Genomic DNA, 15,454 nt, shown 5'->3' on the forward strand with positions numbered 1-15,454 from the left:
TTTGTTTGTAACCAAAGTGCAATTAACTTTTAATTGACAAAATAAAATGCTTCATTGAACAATTGATTGCCAGATCCCAGTCACCAAGCTCCTTCCAAGCAGCACTGACTTGGAGTAACTTAGATTTGTTAACCACGTATCTCGGTTCCTCAGAGTGGATCCTTAAATAATACATGGGCTGCTGATGCACAACCAGCTAACATCTTGCATCTATATAAACCTCTAAAGAGGTAAAAACCAATTACAGAAGCTCACAGTCTGACAGGGATGTGCCAACAACCATAAATTGCATCTATATAAAACGCCTTTTAACATAAAACAGTGGTGGGCAGCCTGCAGCCTGGGGGCCACATGCGGCCCATTTGGGTTCTGAGTGTGGCCCATGAGACATTTTGTTGACCATTGCTCACATGCAGGGTCGACACATTCCGCTGGTTTCCCTCGTGTAGTTTTTTCCCGATTGTTCTGACTGACGCATGTAAAGCGAGGGTAAGTGAAGTGAGCTGTGTGCTGACCGATCGCAACATGGACTGTGAGAGCTGTGCACTCCCTCTGTATTGAAAGTGTAAATATTTCTCTTGTTTTTACTATTTGAAGTTGATGACAGTTCTATTAATACATAAATAATTAAACATTTTCTATAACTGGTTATGAAATATTTGACGTGTATTAAATGTATTCATACTTTTTCATGGGGTCATGGTTAGTGAACAAGCCCAATTTCGATCATATGATCCACTCACTAGCCTAGGTTGCACATCACTATCCCAAAGCACACCTCAAAAGCTTTATGAAGCCAGATTGGACAGTAAGATACATGTAACCTGACGCAAATGCGTTGTCAAAAAGGTTAACTTTAAGGAGGGAGGTGAGATAGAGAGGCAGAGAGGTTTAGGAGCTTAAAGGCCTGGGCAGCTGAAGATCTGGCCACCACAGAATCCATAGAATCCCTACAGTGCAGAAGCAGGCCATTCGGCCCATTGAGTCTGCACCGACCCTCTGAAAGGTCAGCTGGTTTAGCGCACTGGGCTAAATCGCTGACTTTTAAAGCAGACCAAGGCAGGCCAGCAGCACGGTTCAATTCCCATACCAGCCTCCCCGAACAGACGTCGGAATATGCGACTAGGGGCTTTTCACAGTAACTTCATTAAACCCAATCGTGACAATTAGCGATTTTCATTTCATTTCGGGGTTGTTTAGCACAGGGCTAATTCGCTGGCTTTGAAAGCAGGCCAAGGCAAGCCAGCAGCACGGTTCAATTCCTGTAACAGCCTCCCTGAACAGGCGCCGGAATGTGGCGACTAGTGGCTTTTCACAGTAACTTCATTTGAAGCCTACTCGTGACAATAAGTGATTTTCATTTCATTTCATTTCATTCATTTCAAAGAGCATTCTACCTCAGCCCACTCCTCCTCCCTATACCCGTAACACCCCGCATTGATCATGGCCAATTAATCTAACTTGCACAATCTTGGACTGTGGGAGGAAACCAGAGGACCCGGAGGAAACACATGCAGATACAGGGAGACATGCAAACTACAACAGACACATTTACCCAAGGCCAGAATTGGATCCAGTGTCTGGTGCTGTGAGGCAGCAGTGCTAACCACTTTGCCACCGTGCCATCCAGCATCGGATTAATTAAAATCAGGGGGTGCTCAAGAGGCAAGAAACAGATGCGTGCAGAAGGCTCAGAGAGTTGTGTTTTTGAAGGAGATTACAAAGATGGGAAGGCGGTGAGGCCACAGCTGGTTTCAAAACCCAGATCCCAGTCACCAAGCTCTTTCCAAGCTTGTTGAGAATTTTAAAATTGAGGCATTGTTTTTTTTTCCAATTAAGGAGCAATTTAGTGTGGCCAATCCACCTATCCTGCACTTCTTTGGGTTCTAGGGGTAAAACTCACACAAACGTGGTGAGAATGTGCAACACCTCACAGACAGTGACCCAGGGCTGCAATCGAACCTGGATCCTTGGCGCCATGAGGCAGCAGTGCTAACCATTGCGTTGTTGTGCCTTTATTGAGGCGTTGTTTAACTGGGAGTCAACATTGGCTCATGAGCGAGGGGGGGGGGGGCATGATTGGTGAACAGGTCATTGAAAGCTCAATGGGGAAAAGTGACAGAATTTTGAAGCATCTCAAATTTTCAAAGGAAGAATGTGGGTGACCACCCAAGGGGGTGTTGGGATAGAGCTAGCACAAGGAATGGATGAGAATTTCAGTAGTGGAGGAGCTGAAACAGGGGCAGACTCGAGCAATGTTACGGAGATGGGATTGGGCGGGTCGTAGTGAGGGATGTGTGGTCAGAAGCATATCACAGGGTTGAATATGACAACCGTCCAAGATCTCTGAATGCCTAAAAATGTGGCTTCTTATGTTTTTAGTTGCTCCAATATTGACAGCCGTGCCTTCAGCTACCTAGGCCCAACCAACTGGAATTCCCTCTCTAAACCACTCACCTTCCCTTCCTCCAGTCTTCCATTCGGCCTATTGTGTCCATTGCTGACTCTACTGTTATCTCATTCATCTCACTCGCCTGTCCTTTTCGCACTTTCCCTGTCATTTTCACAGCGAGTGCTCCTAGTCAATGGACAATTCAGCGGCCTGATTTGGTGTCGAGATGAGGCTGCTGAATCTCGTGAGGAGCCTCTCGCGAGATTCGTGATGCTCGAAACGTCTCATGAGATTCAACGGAATCTGAATCTGGATCTCGCTCTCGCTGGGCAAGATCCAGATCTGAATATTTAAATGATCTAGTAGGCTCATTTAAATATGTCTGCACTGGATTCACCCAGTGCCCGGGACCTAACGGCCACGCATGGGAGACCTTGCCAGCGCACCATTTAGTTCTGGTCATCTCAATCATGGACCACTCATAACGGCACCTGGATGGGTCTCCCAGACCATTGGAGACCCCTGAGTGGCTGGGCATTGGGCAGGATGGCATCCTGGCACTCCTGCTGGCATGTGGGCACTTTGGTACTGCCACCCCGGGCACCTTAGCCAGGGTGCCAGGCTGGCAATGCCATGGTTTCTTGGTGTTAGGTTGCCTATGCAAGAGGTTGGACCGGAAGTGCCTTGTCCATAAGAGGTGGGTGAGGGGGGGGGGGGGGGGGGGGGGGGGGACTCAGGAAATCTGGAAGTGGTAAGTTGAATGAAGTGGCGGGGTCCAGAGGCTGAGGTGGGGGCACTGAGGGGAGTTCAAAGATCGGGGCTGCCTTTAAAAAACGGTGAGCCTAGCTCGCCCGTGCAGGAAATGATGTAAGTGCGGTATTGTGGGAGAATTTGTCACCGAGGCCAAAAAAACCAGCAAAGTGCCACCTGTGGCAGGGTCTTTCCCGACACTGCAGGCACTGAGAAATACCCTACTAAACACGTCCAAAACCGGACATAGAAATGTTTTGGTTGAACCGTGCCTCAATCTGTTTCCGCCTCCCTTTCAAGTGGCACATCCCAGATCTGAACAACTCACTGTGCAATGTAAAAATGTCTCTTCCTGTGTTGGTAACTCTGTGACTTTTAAGACATTTTACTAGATCAAGGTTTCATGCAGGATGTTGTGAAACTGCAAGTACACAGCAAACATTGATTTGCGATCATGGGAAAAAAATCAAACAGAAAGTTTTTGTAACTAAGCCAGGGTGTTGAGCACAGTACACATTGTAAGTCAACAATGTTTGGACTTACAACTGATTTGTGTCTCTGAACATGAATTGTAATGCTTCTTTTGGCAATTGAAAACTCCTGAGTGATAAATGAAGTGGTGCTAGCTTGTCACTTCTATTTAATTAAGCTATCCTAGCAGGGCAACAATCAAAATATTAAAGAGAAGGGAAAACAGCTTGAGAACACTTCCAATGGAAATATCAGAAACATTGGCCAGAGTCTTCTATTCCGGAATCCAAGCTCAATGGTGGCTCCGGATGTAAGATTGATTTACGGTGAGATTCTAGTAGGCTGACCATACATGATCCAGCTAATTACATACGTGTCCACAAGGAGCATGCGGCGAGGGGAAGGCAGTGAGTAACTGTTCCCACCATTAACCTATGGGGGCAGGGTGGCAAAAGGTACGCGTGCCATCATTAAAGAGCACCTAGGAAAGCACGGTGGCGCAATGGTTAGCACTGCTGCATCATGCGCCGAGGTCCCAGGTTTGATCCCGATCCCGGGTCACTGTCCATGTGGAGTTTTCACATTCTCTCCGTGTTTGTATGGGTTTCGCTCCCAAAACCTAAAAAGATGTGCAGGGTGAGTGGATTGGCCACGCTAAATTGCCCCTTAATTGGAAAAATGAATTGGGTACCCTAAAATTTTTTTTAAAAGAAAAAGTATATATATATATTTAAAGAGCACCTTGGCAGCCTGCACTAATTTGTCAACTTTTGACTGGGCACAGCTCCAAAATTCCCTCCTAATTCCTCCCTCCCATCGCAGGTCAGCCTCCAGCAATCTGCACCAGTCGCCGCCCCAGTCTCAGGCATAGGTTGCCATTTTACAGACATTCCCCAAAAGGGACAATGCAGCAGTAACTTGCCATTAATCATGGGAAAAGCCTACCTTGTCAGGTGCCTGTCACTTATTTTTAGTCATATAAATAAACATTCTGATGAACCATCAATCGAGAGCGAGACGAGTTGCTGTACAAAAGTTAGGCTTTAATAAGCTAGAAGTTAGCCCTGCAGTCGACTACAGTAAATGGACGACCGCTGGGCGTTCTGGGTATTTATACCTCGCTCTGGAGGCGGGGTGAACAGCCTCTCGACCAATCGGAGAGTCATCACATGACTGGTCTCAACCAATCGGTCGAGAGGCACATGACCGACCAGGGCCAATGGTAAGCCAATGTTCTGCACCAATGGCAGACAGCTATGCAAATCATACCACCACATTCACCCCTTGCGGAGGAAGAAGCCGGGGGGGGGGGGTCAACGAGAGCTGGGGGGGGGGGGGGGGGGGGAGAGAACTGGTGGTATGAGTAGCAGCCAGAGAAGGGAGAAAACAAATTTTGGCTTCCCACTGGCCCAGACAATTAACAATAGTACATATTGTCCCACAAGGTCCATGGAGTTGTTGTAAATTAAATAGACTCGATCAGTCTTTTCGTGGCCCGTGACGTCCTGGCAGACCACCACAGTTGCCAATGGTAATGGTGACGTTGTTTCAGCCGATGGTGGTGGTTCCGCTGATGTCCTGGAGTCCGGGAGCGATGGTCCTTGAACAGTCTCCGTCACCCGGGCTGGTGGTGGAGACGCAATGGATGGAGAAGGGGTCGCCAGGGTGGGGCGCTGGGGGGAAAAAAACAGGGGGGGGGGGGGTGTGGTGATATGATTTGCATACCTGTCTGCCATTGGGGCAGAACACCGGCTTATCATTGGCCCTGGTCGGTCATGTGCCTCTCGACCGATTGGTCGAGAGGCTGAGTTAACCACGCCTCCTTGCCGAGGTATAAATAGTCAAACGCCCGGCGGTCGTCCATTTTATTGTAAACAACCGCAGGGCTAAGTTCTAGTTTATTAAAGCCTAACTGCCGCGTGAAACTCTCCCCCCCCCCCCCCCCCCCCGCCCTCGGGCCCCGGCGCCCGACCTGCGCCCCTCTCTCGCATCTCTGGGCCCTCCCGGTCCCCTCCTAACCGCCGCACGAAACTCCCCCCCCCCGCCCCCGGGCCCCCGCGCCCGGCCTGCTCGCCTCTCTCTCTCCTCCGGGGCTGCTCCAGTGCACCGCGCTCCTCCCACCTCGCCGCCCCCTGGCACCCGCGCCTGGCCTGCTCGCCTCTCTCTCTCCTCCCGGGCCGCTCCAGCGCACCGCACTCCTCCCAGCTCGCGCCCCCGCGCCTGGCCTGCGCGCCTCACCGCCCCCTCTCGCAGCCGCTCGAATCGGCCTGCCGGCACCGCTAGCCCCGCCCCGAGCAACCACGAGGGCCCCACGAGCGCCGCCATCTTGGGGCGCCGACTCCACGTGCGGGTCCTGGGCGCCGCCATCTTGGTGCGCCGACTCCACGTGCAGGTCCTGGGTGCCGCCATCTTGGGGCGCCGACTCCACGTGCGGGTCCTGGGCGCCGCCATCTTGGGATCCCGACTCCACGTGCGGATCCTGGCCACCACCTTCCGGGACTGGCATGCAAGTTCTTCCAGCATCTACTCGGACGACGACGACGAATACGGATTTTCTCCACGGCTCGCGGCCATTCAGCTCGACCAGTCACGTCCACGCACGCTCGCCAAAACGATTACGCTCATCTACCTCAACGGCCACGAGACGGTCTGCCTGCTGGACTCCGGGAGCACGGAAAGCTCCATTCACCCTGCCACGGAAGGGGAGACCGTGTCCTGCCGACCGTCGGGGTACTCCACATACGCATACTGCGGGTTAGCGTGGAGTAACTGGACTTGTTCCACCAACGGGTCGGACTTGTGCACCCGCACATGCTTCCGGAGCAAGATGGGTCGGGGGGCGGCCAGCCACGTTGGGAGAGGGGATCCGGAGGACAACTTCCTGTGGAAAACAAGAAGACGTTCATGAGGTGTCTGATTTGTTGTGGGACAGAGGAGTGAACGGATAGAATGTAGGGCATCGGGGATAACCTCTTGCCATCGGGAAATAGGGAGATCCCTGGACCGGAGGGCCAGTAGTATGGTTTTCCCGATGGTACCATTCTCCCGCTCGACCTGCCCGTTACCCCGAGGGTTATAGCTGGTCGTCCTGCTAGAGGCAATGCCCCTGTTGAGCAGGAATTGACGCAGCTTGTCGCTCATGAGTGAGGACCCCCGATTGCTATGTATGTATGCGGGGTAGCCGAACAGGGAGAAGATGGAGAGTAGGGCCTTAATGACGGTCGATGTGGTCATGTCGGGGCGGGGAATGGCAAAGGGGAAGCGGGAGTATTCGTCGATTACCGCCAGGAAGTAAATGTTGCTGTTGCTAGAGGGTAGGGGCCCCTTGAAGTCAATGCTGAGACGTTCGAAGAGGCGGGATGCTTTGATCAGATGTGCGCGCTCGGGGCGGTAGAAGTGCGGTTTGCACTCGGCGCAGATGTGGCAGTCACGGGTTACAGTCCTGACTTCCGCGATGGAGAAGGGCAGGTTGCGGGTCTTTATGAAATGGAAGAAACGGGTCACCCCTGGATGGCAGAGGCCAGCGTGGAGGGAGCGGAGGCAGTCTATCTGCGCGCTGGCGCAGGTACCGTGGGGCAGGGCATCAGGAGGCTCATTGAACTTCCCAGGACGATACAAGATCTCTTAGTTGTACGTGGACAACTCGATCTGCCACCGTAAGATCTTGTCATTTTTGATCTTGCCCCTTTGTGCATTATCAAACATGAAGGCTACTGACCGTTGGTCTGTGAGGAGGGTAAACTTCCTGCCGGCCAAATAGTGCCTCCAATGTCGCACAGCTTCGGCTATGGCCTGGGCTTCCTTTTCCACAGAGGAGTGGCGTAGTTCGGAAGCCTGGAGGGTTCTGGAGAAAAAGGCCACGGGTCTGCCCGCTTGGTTCAGAGTGGCCGCCAGAGCTACTTCTGATGCGTCGCTCTCGACCTGGAAGGGGAGGGACTCGTCGATGGCGCGCATCGTGGCCTTTGCGATGTCCGCTTTGATGCGGCTAAAAGCCTGGCAGGCCTCTGTCGACGGCGGGAAGGTCGTGGTTTGAATGAGGGGACGGGCCTTGTCAGCATAATTGGGAACCCATTGGGCGTAGTAAGCGAAGAAACCCAGGCAGCGTTTGAGGGATTTGAGGCTATTGGGGAGAGGGAGTTCCATCAGGGACGCATGCGTTCGGGGTCGGGGCCTATCACTTCGTTACGCACTACGTAGTCGAGGATGGCTTGACGGCCGGTGCTAAACACGCACTTATCCTTATTGTATGTGAGGTTAAGGAGTTTTGCGGTTTGGAGGAATTTCCAGAGGTTGGCATCATGGTCCTGCTGGTCGTGGCTGCAGATGGTGACATTATCGAGATACGGGAAGGTAGCCCGTAATCCGTACTTGTCGACCATTCGGTCCATCCCCCGTTGGAAGACCGAGACCCCATTTGTGACACCAAATGGAACCCTAAGGAAGTGGTAGAGGCGCCCATCAGCCTCGAACGCGGTGTACTTGCGGTCACTCGCGCGGAGGGGGAGCTGGTGGTAAGCGGACTTAAGGTCCACAGTGGAGAAGACTTTGTATTTCGCGATATCGTTTACCATGGCGGAAATACGGGGGAGAGGATACGCGTCCAGTTGCGTAAACCGGTTGATGGTCTGGCTATAGTCGATGACCATCCGGTTTTTCTCCCCAGTCCGGACCACCAGCACTTGGGCTCGCCAGGGACTGTTGCTGGCCTCGATGACCCCTTCCTTCAGCAACCTCTGGACCTCGGACCCGATGAAGGTCCGGTCCTGGGCGCTGTACCGCCTGCTCCGTGTCGCGACGGGTTTGCAATCGGGGGTGAGATTAGCAAACAAGGAGGGTGGGTCCACTTTGAGGGACGCGAGGCTGCAGACAGTGAGGGGGGGTATAGGGCCGCCAAATTGGAAAGTCAAGCTCTGCAGGTTACACTGGAAGTCCAGTCCTAGGAGTGTCGGTGCGCAAAGGTCAGGGAGGACAAGGAGTTTGTAATTTTTAAAAACCTTTCCTTGGACCGTGAGGTCCGCGATGCAGCAGCCGGTGATGCGGAAGGTGTGCGAACCTGAGGCTAACCCGATTTTGTGTTTTACAGGATGGACAGGGAGCGCGCAGCACCTTACCGTGTCAGGGTGAACAAAGCTTTCCGTGCTCCCGGAGTCCAGCAGGCAGCCCGTCTCGTGGCCGTTGAGGTGGATCAGCTCGTTGTTTTGGCGAGCGTGCGTGGCCGTGACTGGTCGAATTGAATGGCCGCGAGCCATGGAGAAGAACCATCGTCGTAGTCGTCGTCGGCCGGGTAGTAGCTGGCAGAACCTTGTGTGCCAGTCCAGGAAGGTGGTGCCCAGGATCCGCACGTGGAGTCAGGGTCCCAAGATGGCGGCGCCCAGGACCCGCACGTGGAGTCGGGGCCCCAAGATGGCGGCGCCCAGGACCCGCACGTGGAGTCGGCGCCCCAAGATGGCGGCGCCCAGGACCCACGCGTGGAGTCGACGCCCCAAGATGGTGGCGCCCAGGACCCGCACGTGGCCTCAGGGGCCCAAGTTGGCGGCGCCAGCGGGGCCCTGGTGGTTGCTGGGGGCGGGGTTAGCGGTGCCAGCGGGCCGACTGGAGCGGCTGAGAGTGGGGGCAGAGAGGCGCGCAGGGTCCCGGGGGCGGCGAGGAGAGTTGCGTGGTGCGCTGGAAGGGTCCGGAAAGGCCTAGAGGAGGGGGGGGGGGCGCGTAGGGCGGGCGCAGGGGCCCGGTGGCGGGGGGGGGGGGGGGGGGGAGAGATTGGCGCGGCGTACTGGAAGGGCCCGCAAGGGCCCGGAGGGGGGGATCCCCGGTCGCTGCGCGGTACAGCAGTGACCGATTTGGCCTGGCAGACGGATGAAAAATGGCCCTTCTTCCCGCAGCTCTTACAGAGGGCGGAGCGGGCCGGGCAGCGCGGGCGAGAGTGTTTAGCGAACCTACAGAAATAGCAGCGGGGCCCCGCGGACTTGTCGGGGCGTCCCGCGGCGCAGGCCTGAGGGGGGTCGGGAGCGGCAGATGGCGGTGGGGAAGCATGCCAGGAGGTCCAGGGTGCTGCAGCGCGGCTGGGGACATAGGCGCGGGCATTTAAATCGGCGACCTCCAGGGAGGTGGAGAGAGTCCGTGCCTCAATTAGGCTGAGATTGTCTTTCTCCAGCATCCGCTGGCGGATAGCGGCAGACTGCATCCCAGCCACGTAAGCATCTCTAATCAGAAGTTCCATGTGCTCCGTGGCTGAAACTTGGAGGCAGGAGCAATTCCTCCCCAGGACAGCGAGGGCCTGGTAAAATTGGTCTAATGACTCACCGGGGATCTGTTGTCTGGTGGCCAGCAGATGTCGGGCGAATACTCTGTTTACCGGTTTAAGAAACTGTCCAATCAGCTTATCCATGGCCGCATCATAATCTTTTTCCTCCACAATCATCGCGTAGGCTGCCGTGCCCACGCTGGAGTGGAGGATGTGAAGCTTCTGTGCCATGGTGGGGGGGCTGTTTGCGGATGCCAGGTATCCCTCGAGACATGCCAGCCAATGTTTAAAGATTTCTGAGGCGTTCTGAGTTTGCGGGCAGATGCATAGGCATTCGGGCTTGATCCAGAGCTCCGTCTTCAAAATTCTAGCTTATTAAATTGATGAACCATCAATCGAACGCGAGACGAGTTGCTGTACAAAAGTTAGGCTTTAATAACTTTGAAGTTAGCCCTGCGGTCGACTACAGTAAATGGACGACCGCCGGGCGTTCTGGGTATTTAGACCTCGCTCTGGAGGCGGGGTTAACTCAGCCTCTCGACCAATCGGAGAGTCGTCACATGACTGGTCTCAACCAATCGGTCGAGAGGCACATGACCGACCAGGACCAATGGTAAGCCAGTGTTCTGCACCAATGGCAGACAACTATGCAAATCATACCACCACACATTCTAATTTTTCTCTGGCAGGGAACTTAATTTGGAAGGGGAATCTAATTGTTGCAAGGTGTCTTTTTAATACATGACATGCTAATGTGTGCAAAACGTCTCCCCGAATTGTTTGTCAGGAAGTTCAACCTATGTTTAACCTGCCTTAAAGTCCCAAAGACAGAATTCCAAAAGTTCCTCCTGCCGTCAGGAACCTGATAATTCGCCTCCCGCCAAATTAACTTCTGCGCCTGCCAATTTTGCCCCTGTTGGCGACACTGGAAGATTCCACCCATCGCAGTGATGGTGGGCTTGGAGGAAGGATGTGGGCCACGTAAATAGAAGGGGAGGAGCATCGGGATGACTTCCTGTTGGTTTCCCATTGGTGGAGAATTTTTCCAAGGGCGGGCAGGCACCTGAATGAGCAGCCCTCACCATGGAGGAGGGCAGCTAATTAACCTGATTATAAGTCCAATTGGGTTTTGTGGGTCTGGTGACATGTCATCGCCCCACCCCACCCCCATGCTCCTCTGCCAGCTGTGTGCAGAGACTGCCGTTGTAAGATGTAGTATGCAGTTTGGTAGATCGCATGAAGAAGTTCTGAGTCTCATATAATTTAACTGTAAGTGTTTATTAACCGTGAATAACAATATAGATTTATACAGGATAAGGTCTAAGCTTTGAGCTGTCTCCATGCCTCTACAAACGCCTTTGTCCGTTAAAGGCTGCTTCCTAGAGTTGGGTCATGTGCTCCTTTATATCACACACTGTGCCCAGTCTCACATTCATCCTTTCTATCCCAGACCCTTATAGTACACCTCTCCCAAGTATTTATCCAAAGTATTTACAATGTAGCCATATTTACCCAACATATTTACACTCTCCCCTTCAAGTCCCTGTGTTTTCAGTCTGGAGGCTTTATAATTCTTCCCGATCTTGGCTGGGATTCTCTGTTGCTAGTCCGTACCACTTCCGCTGCTGTCAAGGACGGAGAATTAGCCAAATCTCCCATTCATTGCTGCAGGAGAATCAGACTGCACTGAATGGAGGGAGAATTCCGCCCCTTGTCTTCATAACAGTTGAGAGGAATGGTTGACTCTGTTGTACTGGGTGAATATTGATGAAGAGGAGGTTGTTTTGGGTGTGGCTGCCCTGGCATTTCGTTGGCTTTCTTTGTTTGTTCCTTGGAGTTGAACTGTTCCTTCTCACTCCCCGTCTGGTGTTATTGCTGATCGCTGATTTATCCTTATCCTGTTCCTTCCGGGGAGGACCAACTTGCAGCTTGTCTTTAGTGTTTATCTTCCCATATGTGGTTCACTGTGATGCACGTTAGGATGGAAGGTATATCTTCCTATTGTGTGGGTGCAACTTAGCAACAGGCACACCTTTACAGCTTAGCTTCCCGTGCAAAGACATTCTCATCTTTTTGCTTTCTTGCCTCAGTAAGGTGTGCTGCAGTCGGTTGACGGTTGCTTCAGCTCAAGGGATCATTGTAACCATCTGAGTGGTTGGCTGGCCTGAGCAACGAGGAGTTCCTGGCAAAGAAATTGGACAATCTGGCTCTGCAAAGAGTGAACAATTTTGAGCTGAACACCCAGGCGAGAGTATTGTTGGGGCTCTTGGGTACTTGCCGTTGAATATCATTGATGACAAAAGTCAATTTGACATCTTCTGCCATTTTGAGAAGGTTCAGGGATGCATAGGTGTGTGCTGTGACCTTGTGTTGCAATGGTGCACACAGAACATCTGGTGACTTAACAAGAATGATAATTTATTGATTAACACGTGGAAAGATAACAAACAGAATACTATACATGCTAGGTTACTATTTGAATTCCATGAACTCTCTTGGAGCTATCCTATGTGTGATTGTCCTGTTGTACGCCTTACTACCAAATGGCGAGTGTCCCACGTCATGTGACCGATGTATGATGCCACCAGCGGGTTGAGGTCGCATTGCGAACTATGTACAACACTATTCACTGGCATATCACCACATCCCCCTTCCTTTGGAGATGTTAACATTTATATGCAGAAACATAATTTGTATTATCACTTAACACATGTGGCATATGTTTGTACAGATTTAACTGTGCTTTAATTAACATGACATGCCTGATGAATGTGTCTCTTGTGCACAGCTCATTGTGCATCTCTGACAGGATCACCCCGCTCATCACCTGGGCTCTTGTCAACTTTTCAACGTCACATTTGCTTCTGGAAAACTGGTGTCCGTGCAAGTCATTTATGCCGTAGCCTTTTGACGTGATGGGCCTGAAGACCAGCATCCTTGCTGGCCATGCCTGTGTCTCCAGCTTCTGCTTCACCAGCTTTTGTCATTTCTTTGCACGATGCTTTTTGCTGCTGCGTTGCGTGTACTCTCTGGCCTGTCTGCAACATTGCCGATGTCTACTTCTTGGTATCATCGCTGGGACTCATGGTATCCCCCACTCTCCGGCTCTTTCTCTTTTTTGTTTTGAGAGAAATTTTGTGGCTGATTTTGTGACTGCTCCTCTTTTTATGCTTGGTTTTGGTAGCACCTACCTTGCTGGTGGCATGGGAGCAGCTATTTGTGGTTCGTCTGCTGAGACGTCTCCTGTTGGCATACTTTTAAGGGACTGTGCAGTGGTGGTCAAGTCTGTACCTTTGGAGCTGGCTGCAGAGCCTCACACTCTGGTGTATGGGTTGGATCCACATTCCCAACGTTATGTGCTGTCCCTACATCCTGTGTTTGAGCTGCAAGTGATGGCTCCCCGTCACTAAAAACGATAATGCAGAGATAATCTGGGTCGGTGGATTGGCCATGCTAAATTGCCCCTTAATTGGCAAAAATGAATTGGGTACTCTAAATTTTTTTTTTTTAAATGTTTCAAACTAAGTGTACTGATCTGCTATGCAGCTAGCTCACTCGCATGGCAGATCTTAGTAGCATTTTCCAATTTCAGGTCTTCTTCTTCTGGGGCAGCAGGGTAGCATGGTGGTTAGCATAAATGCTTCACAGCTCCAGGATCCCAGGTTCGATTCCCGGCTGGGTCACTGTCTGTGTGGAGTCTGCACGTCCTCCCCCTGTGTGCGTGGGTTTCCTCCGGGTGCTCCGGTTTCCTCCCACAGTCCAAAGATGTGCGGGTTAGGTGGATTGGCCATGCTAAATTGCCCGTAGTGTCCTAATAAAAGTAAAGTTAAGGGGGGGGGTTGTTGGGTTACGGGTATAGGGTGGATACGTAGGTTTGAGTAGGGTGATCATGGCTCGGCACAACATCGAGGGCCGAAGGGCCTGTTCTATGCTGTACTGTTCTATGTTCAATGTTCCGTAACAATCTCTTACGGAGCTCATCATTCGATATGCCAAAAACTATTTGGTTGCGGATCATTGATGATTTTAGATTCCTGAAATTGCAGGACTGGGCCTTCAGCCTCAAGTCGGTTTCAAAGCTTCAAAAGATTCTCCTGATTGCTGGTTATGCCTACGGAAAATGTATCTTTCAAATGTTTCATTGTTTTTCGGAGAGCAAAGCCGATCAAAGTGCTTTATCACCTCATTGTAACTCTTTCTTTCCTCTTTGCTATCAAAAGCAAGGGTATTGTAGATTTCGATTGCTTGACGACCTGCTACCATGAGCAACAACGCAGTGCGCTCTCGTCAGGCTGTGCCTGCAGGCCAAGGGCAGAAACATGGAGCTTAAACTGCCGTTTGAAAATGCGCCAGTTTTCATCTACATTACCCGAGACTTGAAGCTGGTGGGGTGCCTTTAAACCTTTCTTCTCGAACTTCACCGCCGTTTATTGTGTTGAGTCGCCAATGGTCATAGTTCACCAGGTCGGTGGAAGAATCTTCTGTTTTTTTGTTCTTTGGCTGGTTTTGTCTCATCTTTTCTACTGTTACCTTTAAATGTTAAACACGCCTAGTACCATGTTGTGTGCTGTGACCTTGCCGTTGCAATGATGCACACAGAACATCGTGACTTATCTAGAATGATGATTTATTGATTAACACATGGAAAGATAACAAACAGAATACTATACAGACTAGGTTATTATTTGAGTTCCGTGAACTCTCCTGGAACTATCCTATGTGCGACTGTCCTGTTGTACGCTTTCCTACCAACTGGCGAGTGTCCCACGTCACGTGACCGATGTCTGACATCACCAGCTGGTTGGAGGTCGCATTGCTAACAATGTACAATACTATTCATAGACATATCACCACAATAGGCATCTCTGTACAGAACAGCAAAAGACGAGTTACGGGTGATGGGCATGGCTTCAAAGACTTGTTACTGCCACACTTAGTTTGGAGCTAGAGATGTCTCAGCCATGGTTCCTTCTCTGAGAGGACTGGAACACTGGCTCATGTGTCCAATTTAAAAGTTTGTGAGATTGCCATTAACTGAGATGTTCTCGTTCCAGAACAGAAAGCCCTGATCCTTCTGGTGTGAGGTGCTCCGGAGAGTGAATGCCTCCACCACGTGCGCAAGGTTGAGGCTGATACAGCTGAAGGTGGTATACAGAGCGCACCTCACGAGGGCGAGGATGAGCTGATTCTTTGAAGGAGTAGAAGACGTGTGTGAACGGCCTAAACACTTTTATATGTTTTGGTCCTGTCCAAAGCTAGAGGATTACTGGAAGGAGGTTTTTGGGGTCATTTCCAAGGTGGTGCATGTGAAACTGGACCCGGGTCCCTGGGAGGCCATATTCGGGGTGTCGGATCAGCCATGGTTGGAAACGGGTGCGGAGGCAGATATCATAGCCTTCGCCTCGTTGATTGTCCGAAGGCAGATTCTGCTGGGATGGAGAGCAACCTCTCCACCCTGTGCCCTGGAGTGGCGGGGGGACCTGTTGGAATTCTTGACTCTTGAGAAGGTTAAGTTTGAACTGAGGGGTTCTACAATTCATGGGCATTATTCATTATGCACTTTCAAGAACTGGATAACATCGAACATTTGTTGGGAGGGA

The sequence above is a fragment of the Scyliorhinus canicula genome, chromosome 2, assembly GCF_902713615.1.
Source record: "Scyliorhinus canicula chromosome 2, sScyCan1.1, whole genome shotgun sequence".
NCBI classification, from domain to species: Eukaryota; Metazoa; Chordata; class Chondrichthyes; order Carcharhiniformes; family Scyliorhinidae; genus Scyliorhinus; species Scyliorhinus canicula.